General features: G+C 39.1%; 1 long non-coding RNA gene across 2 annotated transcripts in view; it reads left to right on the forward strand.

Annotated features, from left to right (window-relative positions):
• LOC308058529 overlaps nt 1–20,279 on the forward strand; it is a 92,311-nt gene that overhangs the window by 56,197 nt on the left and 15,835 nt on the right. The window contains exon 2 of one of the 2 annotated variants that reach the window (XR_013925860.1): nt 529–923. This is a non-coding gene — a long non-coding RNA (uncharacterized lncRNA). Of the gene's footprint in view, nt 1–528; nt 11,480–20,279 lie in introns of those variants that run through there. The other variant, XR_013925861.1, reaches the window with a different exon arrangement.

The following is a 20,279-nucleotide window of genomic DNA, read 5'->3' on the forward strand; positions in this document are numbered from 1 at the left end:
GTTCTCAAAATAACTGGGGCAAGAACAAGCTTGAGATTTTAATTTTGCATAATATGTAATGTCAAGTTTATAAATAAATAACAAATTGGAGTTTCCCATAGTTCCCTTCTTCAGTTTTGGTATACCTGCTGTAAACCAACATGGTCCTGGAGAAAACAAAGTGTAAGGCTAACCAAGTTTACGGCCCTGCTTTGTGGAAAATAAAGCAAGGGTAGATGGACTAGAACAGAGAACTGGGATATATTCTATGAGAAAATTTTTCTTCAGAGTCAACATTTAAGACCTATTTAAAATGTCAGTGAATTGAAGGTAGAGAGGAAGATGGGTCCAAACCACATTCTCAAATTCAATCTCTTAAAAGAGGGAAAATAATAAAAGAAGGTCAGCATTAAATCCAGAACAATTGTGGACTTAGGAAGACTGACATTTCCCATCATCCATGAGCTCTAACCCAGTAGCTTCCTCAACCCCTTTTGTCAGAAAACCAGAAAGTCTTAGTCTTTGATGGTGTCTTTTCTCCTCTTGTAGGTATTATCTTTGGCTAAGTTACTTGAATGCCTCAATACCCTTTGGGACCAGCTCCTGAGTGACTCGAGCATTAACGGCACTGCATTAAGTTCCCGCCATCTCTGCCTGAGGGACCATAAACCATGTCTCCCACCTGCATGAAGAATGCTTTCATCAGCTAACAACAGTTATACTGAATCTGGAAGCTCTCAGTCTTCTTGTTAAGCTGTTTCACTTTGTGTAAAACAAACAGTCCTCCACACAGAGGGGGAACCAGTACAGCCTTCTACCTGAGTTTCCTAACCACTCGTCTAAACATCCGTCTTCATCTGCTTTCTGACATGACAGCATCCTCTGCAACAGGACAGCCCGAATCCTACTAGACTATCCTAATGGCAAAGCTATGAGGGGAAAAGGTAGAAAAATTTCCTTCTCCTGTATGTATGTGTGGAGAGGGCAGAGGCTTAGCTGCCTATTCCTGCACTTCATGCAAGCAAGCTCTTGTTTTATGACTCCCAGAAGGACCTAAATAAGAGGCTGAAAGAAGGGGACCAATACAGCATAACAGTGCCAAGACTTAAGCTTACGCATCCAGCTACAGAAATTTCAGATTTCTATGCTTTTAGGAGCAGGTTTGAGTGTCATTGTTGCCACTGTTTTCCCATGTTAGATTTAGACACTTGAAAAAGGCATGTGAGTACTTCATTTTCCCTTGAGAATGTGAACCTTAATACACAGCATTTTAAGCTGTAAAGCAGCTTGGGAAGTACTGGGATTGATGTCAGGTAGGTAACAAATACTGGCTCACTGTCTGATGTTGTGTTCATCCCTGGAAATCAACAGGTACCCGGCATCAGTCATGCTGAGTCACTGACATGCAGGTAACCCCTCGTTACAGCTGTGCAGTACTTTGCTCTAGGATCATTTTACCGTTTTCCTTAAATTCATTGCACTTTGAACAAGGCTTTGAAGAAGGTAATGATGGACATCTGGTTTCAAATAGAGGGGATTTCTAACAATTACTATCAGCTAAACCTGGAAACCTATCAAATGGCAATAATAATATATAAAAAAATCAGATATTAGGTCATAGTGGATTATTTTACCGGTACTGAAGAAAGATCTGACAAATTGAAGATAACTATTTTAAATATCCAAAAACATCTGAAAACCTGCCAGCCTTCCTCTATGATACAAATTCCTTCTCTTTAGAAGAATTATACTTTTTACTCTTTGCTCTTGTTTATTGTCAGTGTAATAGTCTTTCACCTGAGAAAACAACAGTGTTATCAGTGCATGATCACATAGTGGTATGGATAAATAAATAATGACAAAATTGTAGATGAATATAGTTTGTGAAATACCGATGAAGTTACAATTGTTTTCAAAACACTTTTAAAGATTCAGTATTAAAGGTACACACTTCTGTAAAATTACAAACCGTTTTAAAACCAGCTGTGTAGAAAGGCAATGATCAAACATAATTTATCAAATTGATTTTACTACAAATAATGTATTATTAATTACACAGATCCGTAAGAACCTAGAACTCAAGGACTGACTAAGTGCATTGAACTCTTATTGGTAGTACTAAAGGCAAGTGAAAAAGTTAAACAGACTAATTAATAGAATAAGCCTGCAAAATATGTATTTCATATCATATATATTTCAAATTAGGGATTATCTCCATACTTAGTTTTTCAGGATGAACTCATGCATCAGCAAGGAGTTAAAGTTTCAGTCGGTTGTGAATTTGAAGATATTCTTATCTTAATCATGACATCATTTACTTAGTTCAGAAAGACTCAAGTGATGTCTAACAATTACATAAATAAAGAATTCTGCCATGTAAGTATTGAAATGTGACGGGTATTTTTGCTTTGCAATGATAATAGGGCCACGAGTGATATGAATTTAAAGGGAATAGAATCTATTCTGTTGAAGACATTTACTTTCATTGTTAGCACATACATTTGCACTAGCAACATAGTTTATGTTTACCAGAAAAGCTGTCATTCAACAGACAGATGGCTCCAGTGGCAGAACGCAAAGCAACTCACACAAATTGTTCAGTGATTTCCCAAACTACTTTAACAATGTATTCCAAATTCCCATCATTTTATGTGTAAGTATAATTTATTCATTGGTGTCACTTATACAGCCCCTATCACTCCAATCTGAGTACCTCCCAGTATTATCAAGCATATATAGAAGATGTATTATTTCTCCTTCTCCTTCTTTCCAATCAGCAAATATTTTAGAATTATTTTATTTTACCATATATCTATATCTCTGTCTATTTGGCAAGAAAGAATAAATCCTACTTCACTATCATGACTTTTACCATATGCATACACTCATATATAAATAAAAAATACAAATATGCTTTTTACATATTCATATATCATATGTATACTACATACAAATATAAATGGTAAAAGTTGTGATGGAGAAGTGGGATTTGTTCTTTTTTCCCAAATACATAGATTTTATTTTCTGGGGAGACTTAATCTACTTTTTTTAGCTCCAGTACCTTCAATGTTTTCTTCCAGAGAAGCCACTCTTGGAAAGAGACTTCAGGGTGCCTGTCTGTTCTCTGTGTGTGCGTGGCAGGGTGACTTTAAGAAGCCATACATTCTCTTCAGTACCAGCACTGCATCTCGAGGCAAGGCACATACCAGTATTGCACATTTTATTTCCAAAGTGCTGAATATGGCCCAAAATCATCTCTTTGTTCTGGAAGTCTTTGATTCCAAACAACTCCAAGCACCAGGGAAGTAATGCTCAGATTATTCTGAAGTCCAAATTCTCAGCTCAGCATGGTGGTATCCTTTTCAATGGTGACATTTACTTGCAATATTTAAGCCAGATAAACTTAGACAGGAATCATTTCGTACTTCTCGAGCCCAAGCTCAGTCCTCCCAAGAAGGGAAGATGAGGTTGAAGTCTGAGATAACTGCAAAATCCTTTTGTAGGAAGAGGATGACTATACAGCAGGCAGGGGGAGTTCTGATCTGGAAGCACCACTCTGCTGGGCACCCCTCGGGGAGCCAGCATCAATGTCCACCCACACACAAAATAGCCACACGGCGCAGCCAGTTAGGTCCAGTGTGAGACTAGTGCCAATCCTACATGTACAATTTGTCGCCTTCAACCTTGAATTGGCTTGCCTGTTCACGCCACAGAGAAGAGAGAGGAGAAAGCAAAGAGAAACTCTTTCTCAGAAGGCAGCACTCCACACAAAGAAATATCACCTCAGGAGCCCAGGTGCGGGACCTTCCCAGCTAGCCTGTTGACCTGCAGGAGCTTGAGCCAATTTTCTACCAGAACATGGCAGAAATCAGCAGGTGCCAGGGCTGAGAGATGTCTGTGTTGTGGGACATGGACCCAAGCATGTTCCATGCTCCCTGTTCCCACAGGGCAATCAACAATCCTGTACAGTGTATCTTTCATGTTCATGGACCAGACTAATCAGGGCATGCTACAAGGATAACTGAGTTAGTTACTTGTTGCAGCTCAGAGAGGAGGAGAAAGTGGATGTGGAGCAATGGGTGCGATGGGGTAGCACCCCATTTGTACATGTACTTTCATGTACATGTACCATACATTTGTATGGTACATACATGTATGTATGTACGTACATGTATGCACATACATACAAATGCACCATACATTTGTACATGTACTTTCATGTACAAAGTATCTCTGTACAGTGTTTCTTTCATGTTCATGGACCAGACTAATCAGGGTATGCTACAAGGACAACTGTCTTAGTTAATTGTTGCAACTCAGAGAGGAGGAGAAAGTGGATGTGGAGCAATGGGTGCAATGGGGTAGCAAGTTTCTATGGGGAATTCTGCATTCAAATAAAAACTAATCTGTTCAGCCTTTCTTGGCCTATATGGTTCTGCATATGGCTTTTGGTATTGCTAGAGCTTCTTTGAAACCAGTGTAGCAGAGTAGGTCTGCTTTTGCAGCAAGGTGGGAGTTAGGGTATGCTGCTCAGGTGTTAGCTGTGGCTGTGTGGTGACTGACAAGGGACACAAATGGCATCGGACTATAAATAAATGGGGGCTGGTGATCAAATCACACTGAGCTTGGTCAGTATGACCACAAGTGTGAGAGCAGTGACTTTCCATTTCTGGACACTGAAATTGGAAAGGACCAGCTGTATCAGCTGAATATTCACAGGTCCATGGGGCCTGATGGGATTCATCCCAAAGTGCTGAAGGAACTAGTGGATATTACGGTAGGACCCTTCTCAATCATCTACCAAAGACCTTCAGAGTCTGGGCAGGTCCCTGCTGACTGGAAGCTAGCCAATGTTATTCCAACCTACAAAAAGGGCATGAAGGAAGACCCAGGGAACTACAGACCTACTAGCGTAACTTCAGTTCCTGGAAAAAATTATGGAGATTTTACTGGGTACTACTGAAAAGCATTTAAAGAATAAGGCAATTACCAGGCATAGTCAACACGGGTTCACAAAAGGAAAAGCCTGTTCAACTACTTTGATACCCTTCTATGATAAGGTCACCCACCTAGTGGGTGAAGGGATGGCGGTGGATGTAGTTGTTCTGGATTTTATTAAGGCTTTGATACTGTCCCTCACAGCATTCTTCTGGCCAGGTTGTCCAGCTGTGGGATGAGTGGGTTTATGGTGCGCTGGGTGAAGTACTGGCTGAAGGGCAGAGCTCAAAGAGTTGCAGTGAATGGGGCTACATCTGGCTGGGGACTGGTCACCAGCAGTTCCTCAGGGTTCAGTTTTAGGGCTGGTCCTGTTCAATATATTTATCAATGATCTGGATGCAGGAGTTGAATGCACCCCTAGTAAACTTGCTGATGATCTCAGACTGGGAGGTGCTGTTGACTCTCTTGAGCAACAGGAGGCCTTGCAGAGGGATCTAGATAGATTGGAACATAGGGTAATGGTTAATGAGATGAAATTCAACAAGTTGACATGCCAGATTCTGCACCTAGGGTGGAGTAACGCTGGGTACAAGTATAAACTGGGGGAGAGGTGGCTGAAGAAAGGGGTCTGGGGGTGCTGGTCGACAGCAGGCTCAGTGCGAGCCAGCAGTGTGCCCTGGCAGCCAAGGAGGCAAACCACATCCTGGGGTGCATCAAACAGAGCACAACCAGCCGGTCAGAGAGGTGATTATCCTGCTGTGTTCAGCGCTGGTGCAGCCTCACCTGGTGTGCTGTGTGCATTTCTGGGCCCCACAATATAAGAAGGATGTGAAAGTCCTTGAATGTGTCCAGAGGAGAGCAACAAAGCTGGTGAAGGGCTGAAAGACATGTCCCATGGGGAGTGGCTAAGGGCTTTGGGCTTGTATAGTTTGGAGAAAAGGAGTCCGAGGGGTGACCTCATTGTTCTCTGCAGCTTCCTGAGGAGGGGGAGTGGGGAGGGAGGTGCTGAGCTCTTCTCCTGGGTATCTAGGATGCATGGGAATGGTTCAAAGCTGCACCAGAAGGGGTTCAGACTGGACATTCGGAAGCATTTCTTTACCAACACGGTGGTCAGACACTGGAACAGGCTTCCTAGAGAGGCAGTCGATGCCACAAGACTATCACTGTTTAAGAGGTATTTGGGCAATGCTCTTAATAATATGTTTTAATTTTTGGTCAGCCCTGCAATGGTCAGGCAGTTGGACTAGATGATCACTGTAGGTCCCTTCTGACTTAAACACTCTAGTCTAGTCTATTCTACATTTTGTAGAAAGACACACCAAGGGGCCATATGTAGCTTTATTGGCATGGTGATGCCATGTCAATAAAGTAAGAGACATAGCCAGAAGTGGATAATTCAGAGAAACCCTGAGGGCACTTCCAAACTCAACATTGCAAATGGGGAATGGCACAGCACAGTGCATGTTGCACATGCCGGGACATCCACACATGGAGAAGTGGGTTGTATGGGTTATGTTAAATGTCTAGCAGCAGAACAGCGAAGCATGCTGTGGCAACAAACTCAGGAGTTTTGTCTACCACCAGTGTTGCTGTCAGCAATGACTAACAAGTAGGGAAAAGTTTAACAGGGAACATGACATTATAGGATGAAGGAAACAGGGTGAGTGGAAGGATTTCCCAGGATCAGAGCCAAAATCTTTGATGACTTCTGAGGCAAGATATCCATTTGGAATTGACTGATGTTCCTATTTGTCCACATGCAAATACATTTTACCTATTAAATGCTCTATGTATCAGAGGCTGATCAGGACATTTTTAGAATGAATCTCTTTATCAAAATTTTAGTATCAAATCTTTCAGAAAACAACACTGGTTTATTAGTATTCAGTTTTTTAAATAAAATAGCTGCTTCTATGTCACATTAACCATGTAAATATTTGAATTTAAGCCTAAAAGTACTGAACTAATGGCTACCTGCTGAAATAGAAGCTCTTGTCAAAGAATGAAAAACAAAGCTCTCCATACACTCACACAAAACTGAGCTAGAAACAACTTATTTTCCTTCACCATGCAGCATACCATAGTCAGTGTGTCTCCTTCTGAAAAAAAGAGAAAAACCACACGTAATATCCTCACATTAAAATTTGTAATTCAATTAAAGCCCTACAAATTTTATGCCTTCTTCCTGTGTGCTCCATCAGCTGGAAGACATAAGACAATTCAGCAAGTGCAGACTTCTTACACCAAAGGAATCAATTCCAAAATGAAGTTGTTCAGGAAAATAAAAAGTTTTGCATTCAATTTTCTCTGATATTACTCCTGTAGAGCCACCTAGAGCACGTCTAATATTGTTAATAGCAATAAGGGGTGTGAGGCACAGGGCAGGAGGGTAGGGAAAGCAGTTTGCCTGGTACTTCTCTTGTCAGAGAATATTAATCTCTAGTTGTATGCATGAGGTGAGGAAATGATAGTTCTCTGTATGCTACGAATCCAAGACTTGTTTTTAAGCTGTCAAGAAAAACTGGCCAGTTAGAGGAACTACTAAAAGAGTTTGCCACTATGCAGCTTCTGGTACTGGTGGTGGCTGCGGTACTGGTGTTTAGACAGCTGTCATGTGCAGACAGGATCTCCCTATGGAGGGCTTCGAAAGCACGTGCTTCTTTGACCATACAGGTAACTCAAGCATCTCTTTAAGGATGTCTGCTTCTCTAAATACTTGCTTATAGACTGGGCTTGAACTGTAGACGATATACCTGGGTACATCGCTGACCTCCATGTGATGTAACTCGACATTAAAAGAAGCATTATTTAATGCTTTTTAAAGCACATGATAGACAAAGAAGAGTTTTGTTCCTGTCACTCATCAAATGTATGACTTTGTGCAAGCCAGCTTCCTTGGCATCCATATACCCACAGAGGCTATGATTTACAACAGAGGTTATTCTTAGGTCAAAAAAGTGTAACGAAAATAAATCACTATTGCAGTGCCCTATGGGACAATGAAACAAGGGAGATTATAAATAGAGGATATATTTAAATTTAGAATTATACCCTCTTGTCACACTCACAAAGATGATTTTCATACGAATTCAAGCCCGTATAGGCTGAAGTGAGGGAATATTGCTGGATTGCTACCGTACTTGAAAGAGGAACTTACTCTTGCTGCACCTTATATGAGAGACACATCTGCTAAACATCTGCAATTCATTTTTCTTTTATTCTCAGATCAACAAAATTTGCAACAAATATGGTTTCCACTGACACTTTGTTAAAGAGAGATGCTTTTACTGATCTTGCCAATATTAATGTTCATGGCAATGCTTGAATTATTTAGGCCTGCTTTACTTAAAAACAATTTATGAAGCTCCATAAATGTATGGAGCTATTAGGAACATATTGTAATACAGCTTGTCTGACTTGAAGACCTAACCCTATTAAATGAGATCACTAACAACAAAATCAGGTATATAAATATAGTCTTAATTTTTGCAGATGTGAAATTATCTTGATGCTTTTCTGAATATGAGTAGTTTCCCAAACCAGGATCTCTCTACAGCGGTAGAGTTGATGGGAAGATTTTTCTCCTCATAAAAGTTCTATACCAAGGGACAGGACTGAACACAAAAATGTATGGATTTTCTGACAAGAAAATTAACTTGTAAAAAATTATCCTCTTGGTTTGGTTTTCCTCAGCAATTTTTGCAGAATTCTTTAAGTCCAATCTGCTGTCTGTAAAACCAATTTAAAAATTCATACGTGTATGTGTTTGTATTACAACCACAAACATTTTAAATTACTAAAAACCAGTTATATAGCAAGAAAGAAATAGACAATAATTTTTCTCATGGATGTTTAGAAGTGTGCACCAGTTTGTTACTGGATGAGTGAGCATAAGGAACATCTAAGGGTGAGACCTTTACCCTTTGTACAGAAGCTGGTGGAGAATCAAAAAAGATGATATCAGGGAAGAGTTTTCAGAAATCAAGAAAGCTGTACAGAATATAGAGCCATAGCCAGTGAAGATAGGAAAACACTGATTAAAGTTACCATAAAAGCATTCCCTTTTTCAGTTAGTTACAAAAGAAAGGCGAAGCTTTCTGTCTTTTACATTGCATTCTAAATTCTTCAGCTACATTTTCACCATAATTATCTAACTTAATTTTGCATGAGGTTTCCCACTTGGTCTACGTGCAAACCTAAATCTTCATGGTACAGATCTATAGTGCAAATTGGCTTCTGCTCCCTCTGTTTAGCAAGAACTACAGGAACAGGTTTGTAGGATGAAACATCACTGAGACCTTGACATCCATACTGCATGTTTCAAGGGTTATCTCAGACCACTTTCAAAACTTCAGGTTTGTTTCATCCAAGAAGAACCCAGCTCACGTTCTCTGAGATTTTTTGGCAAAGTGAACCAAAGCATGATACGTGGGAATGACTGGAAAATTTGCTCCATAAATGCACTGGCAATCCAGCCTAAAATAACAATATAGACATGCCTTTAATCTGTCAGAGGATGGGTGATCATTGCCTGCCCTCTTTGTTGGCCAGCACTGTTTGTAGAGAGGGGACCTTCACTAATGTGAAAATAAGCCACATGGTTTCTCATTGGATCCCATACAAGAATGAAACCTGAAAATCTGGAAAGGTACTTTTAGGGAAAAAAAAAACTAACCAAATATTTGCAAAACTTGTTATTCCATTGTATTTTAAAGATGATTCTAGGAATTTATTGACTACCTTCGATAATTTGTTCATACCAGCCATGACACACACACACACACATACTCGATCACTATCTGTATTTTAAGCATCTGTACCAAGGAAGGAATTAACCTCACAATTTGGCAGGTAATGATTTGAAAATTATAAATGAACATAGTTTTAATATTTTCCATAAAAATTAGCTCTACATTTTTATGCACTTTTTTCTTTCTTCCTCATAGACAATAACAAGCTTCTGCAGGTGATAATTTTTCATTTCTCATGAGCACCTTCTCATTTCTTTGTTTTTTTTTTTTTTCATTATTAATTTGAAATATCATAACAAGCCATTCACCAACTTCTAAATTAAGACTTGATCTTTGATCTACTGTACTATGTACATCATTAAATGGTTGCATTATGTCCTCATTGGAAATTTTATTCTTTGTCCTAAAAAATAAGTTTTCTATGTGTTGTGCAAAGTCTAAATTTAGTTTCTGTGCTTTTCAGGGCATTAAAAAACGAGGAGCAAATTCCATCTTAAGTTCTGTTACAAGTTATATGCAAATTTTCAGTAATATAAAAAAATAATGTAAACAGCTCTGGCACCAAAAGAAAAATATAATCTTTTTCTCAATTACTTTTCCAGACTTCAAGTGTAGTTTTGTCCCAGTTGCTTACAGGGTTCTTTGGTTTGATGACTTAGCAGCCTACAACTTCTAAAATGGAAGCATTCAGGAATGAACGTGTGAGTGGCTGAGGGCATGAGGATGTGCATCACTGGAAGAACACGAACTTGAAGTAATATTTTGAAGCTCTGAACAAAACAGACACAGTGTAAAAGAACACGTATGAAATTTGTGTGTGATAAATACAACTACACATAGATGTCACCAAATTAAACTCTGAGAGACCCAAGAGCTATGTTATATATATATTTAGGCGCTCATCACGCCCTCAAATAACACTCAGCCCACAGAGCAGTAGTGAAAAGGGAGCTGAACAGTCGGAATGGAGCAGTAGGACTTGAAAACGTTTTGTTCCTGCTTTTCTAATGATAGGAGATTCTTACTGATGAGAGCTGAAATAAGAATTGCAGAATCGGTCTTTACCTTAAAATCACCCTCATCAGAAAACTAAACACCCTGTCTTCTCTCTTGTCAGGGAACTTTACTCATAGTCATTGACAGAACTGAAAGCCAGAAGCCTTATTAGACCTAGAGACTGAAAAATTGGCTTATTTTAATTTGTCTTAAAGCCCAGAGCTGTCAGCAAGTACTTCACTGTCTGAAGAGGTAGCCTTAGGACATCTTTTGTCTGGACAGTTAGTAGGATGTGCATGTAACAGGAAGGATGTACGTGTACCTCAGGAATACACAGTACACTCCTTATCTTAAATTATATAAACCTTATTGTTTAAAACAATCTGAGAGCTATATGCAATCTGAATTAACGTGCCTCAGTGAGGTAATTTGTTCCTTACCTAAATTTGCAATTGAAACGTGGGAAGATAATAGAATTGCTAAGGCTTTTCTTGGAGAAAAATAAAACAGAAATATAATTTTAAAATGTTTCTACCAGGCCCTTTAAATGATAGTTAAAAGATTTTTTGAGTTCCAGATGACATTTAGAGGTTGCACATTTACTACTGGCTCTGAACCTCTTTAGGTTTTCTCAGGTTACAAAGCAGAGCCATCCCCTGAAGATTTCTTTTTTTTCTATGTGGTTTTCAAGGTATCTGATACAAAATTCTCTACGATTTTCCTGTTCTGAAAGTCTTTGTTTAGAAGAGATAGGAGTGATAGGTTTCTTTCAACTGGATTTTGAAAGATCTGTAGTAAGTATGGTCTTCACTACACTGAAATGTAAAGTTTGAAGAACAATCTCACTTCTCTGTCATATTTGAAGTTTGTCCCCTTCCTCTGAGGAAGAAATTTGGTCACAATAATTGTCCTTGTGATTAACAATTGGCAGACATGAGCCTGTAACTGTCACAGCACTCTCCAAAGTAGCCAGCTACAACAAGGTCTTTTACCATCACATACCATCATACTCTTCACACCAGTCCCTCTGCTGCTTTCTTCTAGTACCTCCTCATCCAGGGTGCACACAGTCTCTCTCCTCTTGCTTCTTCCTCCCTCTGCTTCTTCCTCGGCTGCTCTCTCTCCATTGCCTCTCAACCACTTAACAGAAGCAGCCACAGCTGCACCTTATCTACATCAGCCAACCCACCTCCCCTGAAGCCAGCCCACAGCTGTGTGTTATCAATGTTAATTAACCCAGCTTCATTCCTCTACATGTAACAACTTCACAAATCTTGGTTTTGTGACAGGATGCACACTGACTAACAGAAACAGCTAACGTAGATCACACAGCCTGGGAGTGTAGAGCACCTGCAGCTCCATTCCTGCTATGTTGAATAGACTGGGAGAGTTCTGCGCTCTGGGTCCAGTTTAGACTATATCCAGACTCCTGTCCCCCTCTGGAAATAGTGTAATTAATTCTGGATCTTTTCTTTGCATAATACTCAGGAAACTAAACCATACTCATTGTGCTGCCTTTCTTTTGTATGATTGGCACATGATGATAGGACTTACTCAGGAAAAGGTTCAAAGCTGCAGACTATGGCTTGGTGGGGCCTCAGTGAGATGAACAGCTTGAGAACAGGGCAGGCCACCTGTGGGATCTGCTGTGAACTCTTCCTGTGGTAGCTGAGGTCCTGTGTAAATAGGGGTATAGAAGAGACAAACATCTGGAGGGAGCCTGACTCTGTTGTTCACTTTCTTGGATGTATTTGAGGATCATTATACCTTCTCTCAGTGCTGCTTATGCATTTTACCTGCTGAGTGTGCAATGTGAAGAGGAGGATTTAGCCTCTAGCAGCAGAATGCTGTTGCCATAGGGCCACAGGGCCTTGAGATGTCCATCTCTAACACAACAGTTTCCTATGTTCAGACCCTTCTTCTGGGTCGTTTCATTAATAGTATGCCATATATAGTATAGCCAACTACAAAATCTATGCATTCAATTATTCCACACATATTTTTATAACTCACTAATCCATCACAGAAAAAGAGGAATTTGCAAAAATATCTTGTAGTGATGACAAAAAGATTGGACAGACATATATATAGACAGACACTGGAAGGAGTATCTAGGACTTTATGCAAAAATTCTGATGTCCATCTCAGAAAAATTGTATTCTACTGAAAACTAGTTAAAAAATCTCCACTACATGAGGTGACACATATCATCACCACTCAAATGCAATTCTAGTCCTTGCTTTTAAATGTACACTGGCACCTGCTTCTTAGAAACCCTTTACAAAAAGTTTTGCAGTATTCTGCAAATATTCAAAGGACATAACTTATCCAAGTAGTAGTAGAAGTCTATACAATAGTTCCTGTTTTCTGGTGCATAACATATTTGCATATACTCATTATTCTGAAAGAGCTGATTTATACTTTCAAAATATTTAGCACACTTAACTACATTCAAAGTGATAGGCCCTTGTAAAACCGTGGATCTTTCTTGCAAACAGCATGTCTTAGGCAAAGTATAGTTCTGAAATAATGTTAGCTTATGTTATAACAAGAATCCTACCTGAGGCTGCCAACATGTAAAAGCTAATAGTTATGGAGTTGAAACACAGTAGAGTGTCTTCCTTAGTGTCTAATATGACCTTGTAATCCTTGACTTTGGAAGCACAGATTTCAAAACAGATAGCCATCCTTCAGCAGCATTAACTGGAAGGAAATATTCCCCAGGCAACAACTGAAATCCTGTACCCTTTACATCCCAGTCACACTTCTTTCTCCTCAATTAGTATCTAAATTTCAACACAATATAACAAAAACAGCAACCTTGGGGTTGTTTTTTTTGTGTGTGTGTATGTGTGTGCATATACATCAGTATGTATGATAGGAAAAATATTATTGTAAGATTAACTTTTGCTAGCAATTGTGATGTGTCACACTTGTGTATTACTCTCAACAATGCAAAATTTCCTAATAACTCCACCTCCAGAGAAAAAGATTATCTCACTTCTAAAAACATTGAGACCACTGGGCTTTATGCAACACACCTCAACAACCAGCAGACCTGGCCCTTCTTGAAACTAATCATTTATAGCATATCAGCAAGCCTAAAGAGCACTCTTGATGCCATCATTTTTCATCCTTGGCTTTATATTCATTTTGCTATAGAGGAAAAGCTCAGTCTCTTACTTGTGCTCCGCTATACTACTGAGAAGAAGCTGGTACGTGATGGGTATCCAGGATACAAAGACATTGTAGACAAAAATCACAGGTTATTTTAGTTCTGTTGACCTGTATATTTCTTGAGGCATCTTCCCCTTTTTAAGGATTTCCTTGGATTTTGTCATCCACCCCTTAGGGTTTTTTTCCAGTCAAAAGATAAATAGCATAGTACAGCAGGGTTCTCCTATCACAGAGTTGCATTTCTGTCAAGACTTAAGTATTTGTCTCATCAATACAGCATACAGGGAACACGGAGAAAAGTTAATCTGAGTAGAGGGCTTTGAAACTGAGATTTTTCTTGGAGTGAAATTCAGATAGAAGACACATTTAACCACCTAGTAGTAGCTGCTTCAGGAAAGAAAAAATTCTGACAGGGCAGGAGTAGAAAGACAGACTACTCCTATCAGTCTATTCTTATTTGGGAGTACCCAAATGAATGCCTGTGAGAAACCCAAGTATGCCTCATGTCTTGGACAAAAGTCCATATAATCTGTTTAGATATGGAGAAATTACTTCGCTCATTTAGTGGTTTCTCTGGTGTTTCTTTTTATCCATATTCCATGGCACCCTGAAAATATCCTATGAAATAAAAAATGGTTTAGAAAGCAGAGACCATAATCAGGTTTTGTTCACACAGCTTCTCTAACATATAAATTACTGTAATGCATGAAAAGTATACTCTGAAAATGGAAAGATTAAGGAGAGAAGACTTGTCTTTCTAAACCGGGCCCATGCAAATGTGGTTTTCCTTTTCTTTCTAACTACTTTATATCTAGAGTTTGGATGCTGAGGCTGAAGCCTGCAACAAACTTAAAACATTACAAAGTGAAATAAATGGGTCTCTTCCAAATGAATCCCAGATGATGCCAAGTGAAGGAAGATTTATGTATATGTTGTATAAATATTTAATGATATGGCCAAAACCCTACTGCCACTTAGCAAAAAGACATTTATCATTCCTCTGAAATATGACTTTTTAGCCAATAAGACTAAAGTATGTTAATGACCTCGAGTGAATTGTGTTGCTACTCATTAAACATTTTTTGACTTCTGATTGGCTGAGTCACCTCTGAGCTCATAGTCCCATCATCAGCCAGAAGTTATTCCTACAGAATAGTTGAGAGAGGTCTGAAGCATTTTTTTAAAATATCCATAAAATGTACTGTAGATGTGAAACAGAACAAAGATATATATTGTGTGTGAATATCAGAAAAGCTGTTCTATGAAATTTTGACAAAAGTAAAAAATGTTTCATATAGCTACAGGGGACCTTACAGAGAACACTCCGAGACTAAAGTTTTAAGAAAATTTCCACATCTGTTTAAAAAGTCTGGTTTTTACTGACCTGGCTGTAGTCCTTATAACATGTTGAACTGTTGATAAATGTTCTTTCCGTTAAGTGTTTTATTTCAATGTCTTTTCAGGTCCACTGAAATCTGTAAATAATGGATAAGCCTCCAAATGGAAAAAAAAATATGTGTCTATTCAGTTAAATCCATGCTGTTGGAGTGGTCCATACAGTGGACTTTAAACTGCTACTTAGAGCTGAAGTTATTTCTAGTAATTCAGCTGGTTCCTCAAAAGCTAAATCACACCAAAGTCCCATACCTTTACTGACTTTGTTTTATTGCGGTACATATTCAAAGCACCTGGCAAAGCAGAGAAAAGAAGTCTCACATTTCCTATCCTCTGAAATATCAGTGCAAATACACCAGCCCCAGCACAGCAAATCACCACTGGAGATAGCTGGGTGACTATGCATTATTTACGTGCTTGGTGGGATTGAGTCCACCAGGTCCACTGACACAGCTTGCTGTACACAGTGTCTTGTTCAGGATGCTGCATTCTCCTCCTTCACCATTTTCACATCCTACATGACAGACAGAATCAGAAAATTTGGTCCAGGGAAACCCAAGTAATTAATAGAGCGCTATTGGAATTTCACAGACTTGGATCTTCTCAGTCCTGAGCAGCAGGTTTTGTTAATTTATTTCTACAATACAGACGTTTGTCAAAAGAAGTATTAACCACAGGTGACATCTTAATATGCCATATGATTCCATGGTCTGTCCTTCATAAAGGTCTACTTTCTTCTGTTAACTCTCCAGCTCACTGCCATTCAGACAATAGATTGGCTGGTAAGTTGTCGCAAACACTCGGGACATTAACAAATTCTAATTGGCTATGTAATAGGAGCAGACAGCATGTACAATGTTAAACCACTTCTGAACCACCTATTTTCTGTATGCAAATCAGACAGAAACAAATGTTTGGCCCCAGCTGGGTGAAATGTCCCATTTAGAATTCTTTTCCTCTTCTTTGTTCTTTGATGTTCTGCAAATGAGCTTTAGAACTCCGCTCTTCACACAATTCAATTTTACAGGCCCATTATCTGAGATATAATGTGGAGGTTAAATATATCAGGGCAGCCATTATGTGAAAATAATTAACAGTAATGAATAATGCACTAATTCTACTGATGAGAGATGGTTATATGTGTAATGAAGTGTTGGGGCAGCCCTGACAAATGAAATTAAAATATTTAAACACTGTTTTATGATATTACTTTGCTCATATAATTTCCTTTACCTACAATGAGCCACTTCGATTATCGTCATTATCTTGACAGCTCTGAAGGATGAAATAGTGCAGGTTAATGTGACAGCGATTAGTCAGAGAGAAAATCCATCACATAAAGCAGAACAGAGTGAGGGAGAAAGGTCTCTGTACTTTCCCGTTTCAAACATGAGAAGAATGATACTATCAACATCACTTCAATATTAAATGGATAGAATTATCTTGTCATTCATTTACAGCCTCTGAATAACTACCTATTTGTACCTGCAAAGGAAAGGTCAGCCTTTCTTAATCATCCATAAAAATATGTTGATGGATTCCTTATATCAATAATGGTGGCAGAAACAGAGACAAGAAACAAGCTAGGAAATTTAAAAGGAAAGCACTCTAGGTTTTGTATTCAAACATTTTTCATGGGTTTGTATTTTTAAGTTTTGCTTCACATGCTGGTGTAATCTTCAAAAAATACACAGTATGAAATAAAGTGAGACCACTGGCATATATTTTGTGGAAGTTACTTAAAATGCTGTTTAAATAACAAAAGAGACTGCCTATTGCACAGCTATTCCTCATACGGTTGTGGGGTTTTTGGTATGACTTGCCTACGAATACCCACAAAACCTAAAACCATTCAGATCTAGGTGCCAAAAGTTATACTAAAGTCAGACTTAACATTTTAGTCACTTTATTTTCAAAAGTACCGAGCGCACGTTGCTTCTAGATAGATCAATAGACCAGCAGACCAGGATGTTGGAAATAAGTTGAGTTTTATGGGTCAGGCAGCCAGGTAGGAGGCACACGGGCAGTTAGGTACTCACACCAAGGATCCTCTGAAGACATGTAAGTAGAAAGATGTCCAATCTATCTTGGGGAGAAGTGCAAAGGAGCACATGGAGATCAGTCACTTAAACTGAGGCATGCATGCCCAGAGCACCAAGACATCCAAAAAACCAGCTGGTTTTCCTTTCCTACATTAGGAACACTTTTGTCACTCCAATGATTAACACATTCCGTTGGGATGCTGTTTCACAGTCCTTGCTCAGATAGAGAACAGCACAGACCTGAATCCCTTATTCTCAATTGAAACCCAAGATTTAATTTTTCATGCACTCCTTTGTAGAAGCACAGAGAAACACCAGCTCTCACTAGCACAGCATTTCCCTCAGTTGCAACCCATTTGATTTGATTTCTTTCTGTAAAATGATTGCCCATCGGTTTCTCATTTGAGGGGAATTACACTGGCTTCAGAGACAGGTGAACAAAGAAGGTGTAGTATGGTACATAGAGGAATCCCTCTTCTGAAGTGCCACATAAGGGTCTCAGAGGCACCTGCCTAAAGAGCCATTTAAACTGTTAATGGCATCTTTGGCCATTGCAGAAAAATTAGTGGTTAGGGCACTCAGTACCCTGACTAAGTGGCATCTGAACAGTGGGTTCTCTTAACATGAATGGTGACTTTGACAGTCGTAACATTTTTATTTAGGTGTCTAAATACAGCTTTTACAACTCTAACTTTTGCCATCTGCCCTGAAAAAATGTGAACTTACAAACAAACAAAACCGTGTAAATTTAGCAAAGGGATGCCTTCCCTGTTCATGCAAGCCATTATAATTGCAGTTTTTCTTACTGTATTATTATTGTTATTAATGTTATTCCTGTTGTTGATCATGTATTATGGTAGGGTGCGCACAAAAAAAGTGAGAGGTGTTCCTTCACTTTCTAAGTGTGTCCAGTGTTTTAAGCATTCACAGATAGAAAATAGCAGATAATCCATGTGCTGAAGATCTTGCAATTTAAGTAGAAAGGGCAGATAAAAACTGTGTGTACACCGATATTACTCAAGTGGCATGAACACCACAGTGGCAGCAAATGTTATATGTTAGCTCCACAATGCAATGATGGTAGTGGGAGGAAGGTGTTATGCAGGAGTGCAGGATATGCCAGTATTGCTCATCATCCTGCAAGGCTGCAATCATGCCTTGAAGGCAGAGCCCTTATTGAGACAGCACAGAGATCCAGTGCCTCAGAGGAAGCTTCTGAAAATGAACTTTGCTTGGTATAGAATAGTGTGGCAACACTTTGTGTGCACAAAAAGGCTTGAAAGATTAAGTACACACAACATAACAAATCCTGTTGTTTTAATCTGAATGCAGTGGAAAGTTATGTCTCTGTCATACTCAGGTGAGAATCTGACCTAAAGCTATGCTGAGACATAGAAGTGGTCATTCACAACTTACTGTTGTCCAGGACAGTTTGCAGTGTCTCTATGCAGAGCAATTGAACCACTACAGAAAACAGATCTGAAAGGTGAGCAAGTCACAAATCCTGCTCCCAACTGCAGCTGGTTAAAACAGAGCAAGCAAGAGGTTTTAAAACTGAGGAATACAGACAATAAAAAGAGTAATACGTCAACGAAGTAAAAGGATCATTTTCAACATGTTTCCTCTTACGGAGTATCAGCCCCATTGAATTGAATGAGAGTGCACACAGCACAAGTCAGGATGAGCAGGGAGGGCACAGTCCCTCACCATGGATGGCCAGTGACCCTACAGTACTGCTTCTCACAGAAACCAGGTCTGTTTCTGTGCAGTTCAGGATTGTGTGTTAGGGAAACTAGCATACACAAGCCCAGAATAAAATCTCTTGTCTGCAGACTGAGGTCCATACAAGAGATGCATAAGGGACCTTTTGAGCTAATACGCTTGTAAAAAACTCATTCAAATTTCAGCAGTTCTTTCATTTTGCTACTTGTAAAATACAATTTACTTCATTTATCGGACAATGAAGTGCTCTGTAATAAATCTAACATTAAAAAATCATTTCCAGCAAATTACTCCAATAAAATCAATGAAGGTCAGGCTAAACTGTAGAAACAAATAAATTACCTGCTATTGATAGGGTAGGCAGACTTAATTGTCGTTTAGAAAGGCTAAAAGGGATAAAGAAATCTAATAGAAGGGACACATTTATACAGCAAAAAATGAGAAAACAGCAAAAGTTTTACCCTGACAGCTCCCATCCATAGGATTGACTTGGTCCCTGAGCAGCAGAGGCAGTTGTTTTTACTCTCAGTAGGACACTGTTATGTGCTTTGGATCTGTCAATATTTACCTGCTTCTGTGTTGCCTTCTGATCTTTTTACCTTTCATATATTGAAACCCCCAAACAGGATTTCTGGTAATAGGAAATGAAGAATTGATAGAATTGAACAATCCCATCCTTAGATTTTTTCAGCCAGGTTAAAAGCAGTTTGACCCAGTTCAGGCTTTGCAGTACTTCTAACTATTAAAGAAATATAAAGCTGGGCATTTGCTAGTGGGATTTGCCATTCTCTGATAACAAAGTGATGATTTTATACTTAAAATTCTCTTTTTAGGACAACTTTCTATTTATTTATTTTAAAGGCTGTCCAGCTGTTGCTGTGAGGAATCTAAAAATGGCCTTAACCTGATGTATTTCCACTGCGGCAGTGAACCCTCTCAGTTTTCAGAATTTTTATTTGAAAATAACTTTAGGGGGTTTTATGCCTGTGTTTACACCTCGTAATGGAGGAAAACAAAAGAAGACCAAAATGTTGGAATGTCCATATGTTCAATGTTCAATGGTCCCTGCACTCTTGTGGGAGGAAATTTAATCTCCTTGAAGATGGGAATCCTGGCCTGGACTGCAGATCAGTGCTATATCCAGTGACACAACTGGATATAAGGGCTTATTCAGCAGGGAAGGCTTTAAACATTCCTGTGATGAATATAAAATTATCTGGAAGTGAGCCATTTCCCACATTTTGCAGAACTGAACCCCTGCTTTCTTGGTTTGGAGGCT

This window comes from Falco punctatus (assembly GCF_963210335.1).
Source record: "Falco punctatus genome assembly, chromosome: 2".
In the NCBI taxonomy this organism is placed as follows: Eukaryota; Metazoa; Chordata; class Aves; order Falconiformes; family Falconidae; genus Falco; species Falco punctatus.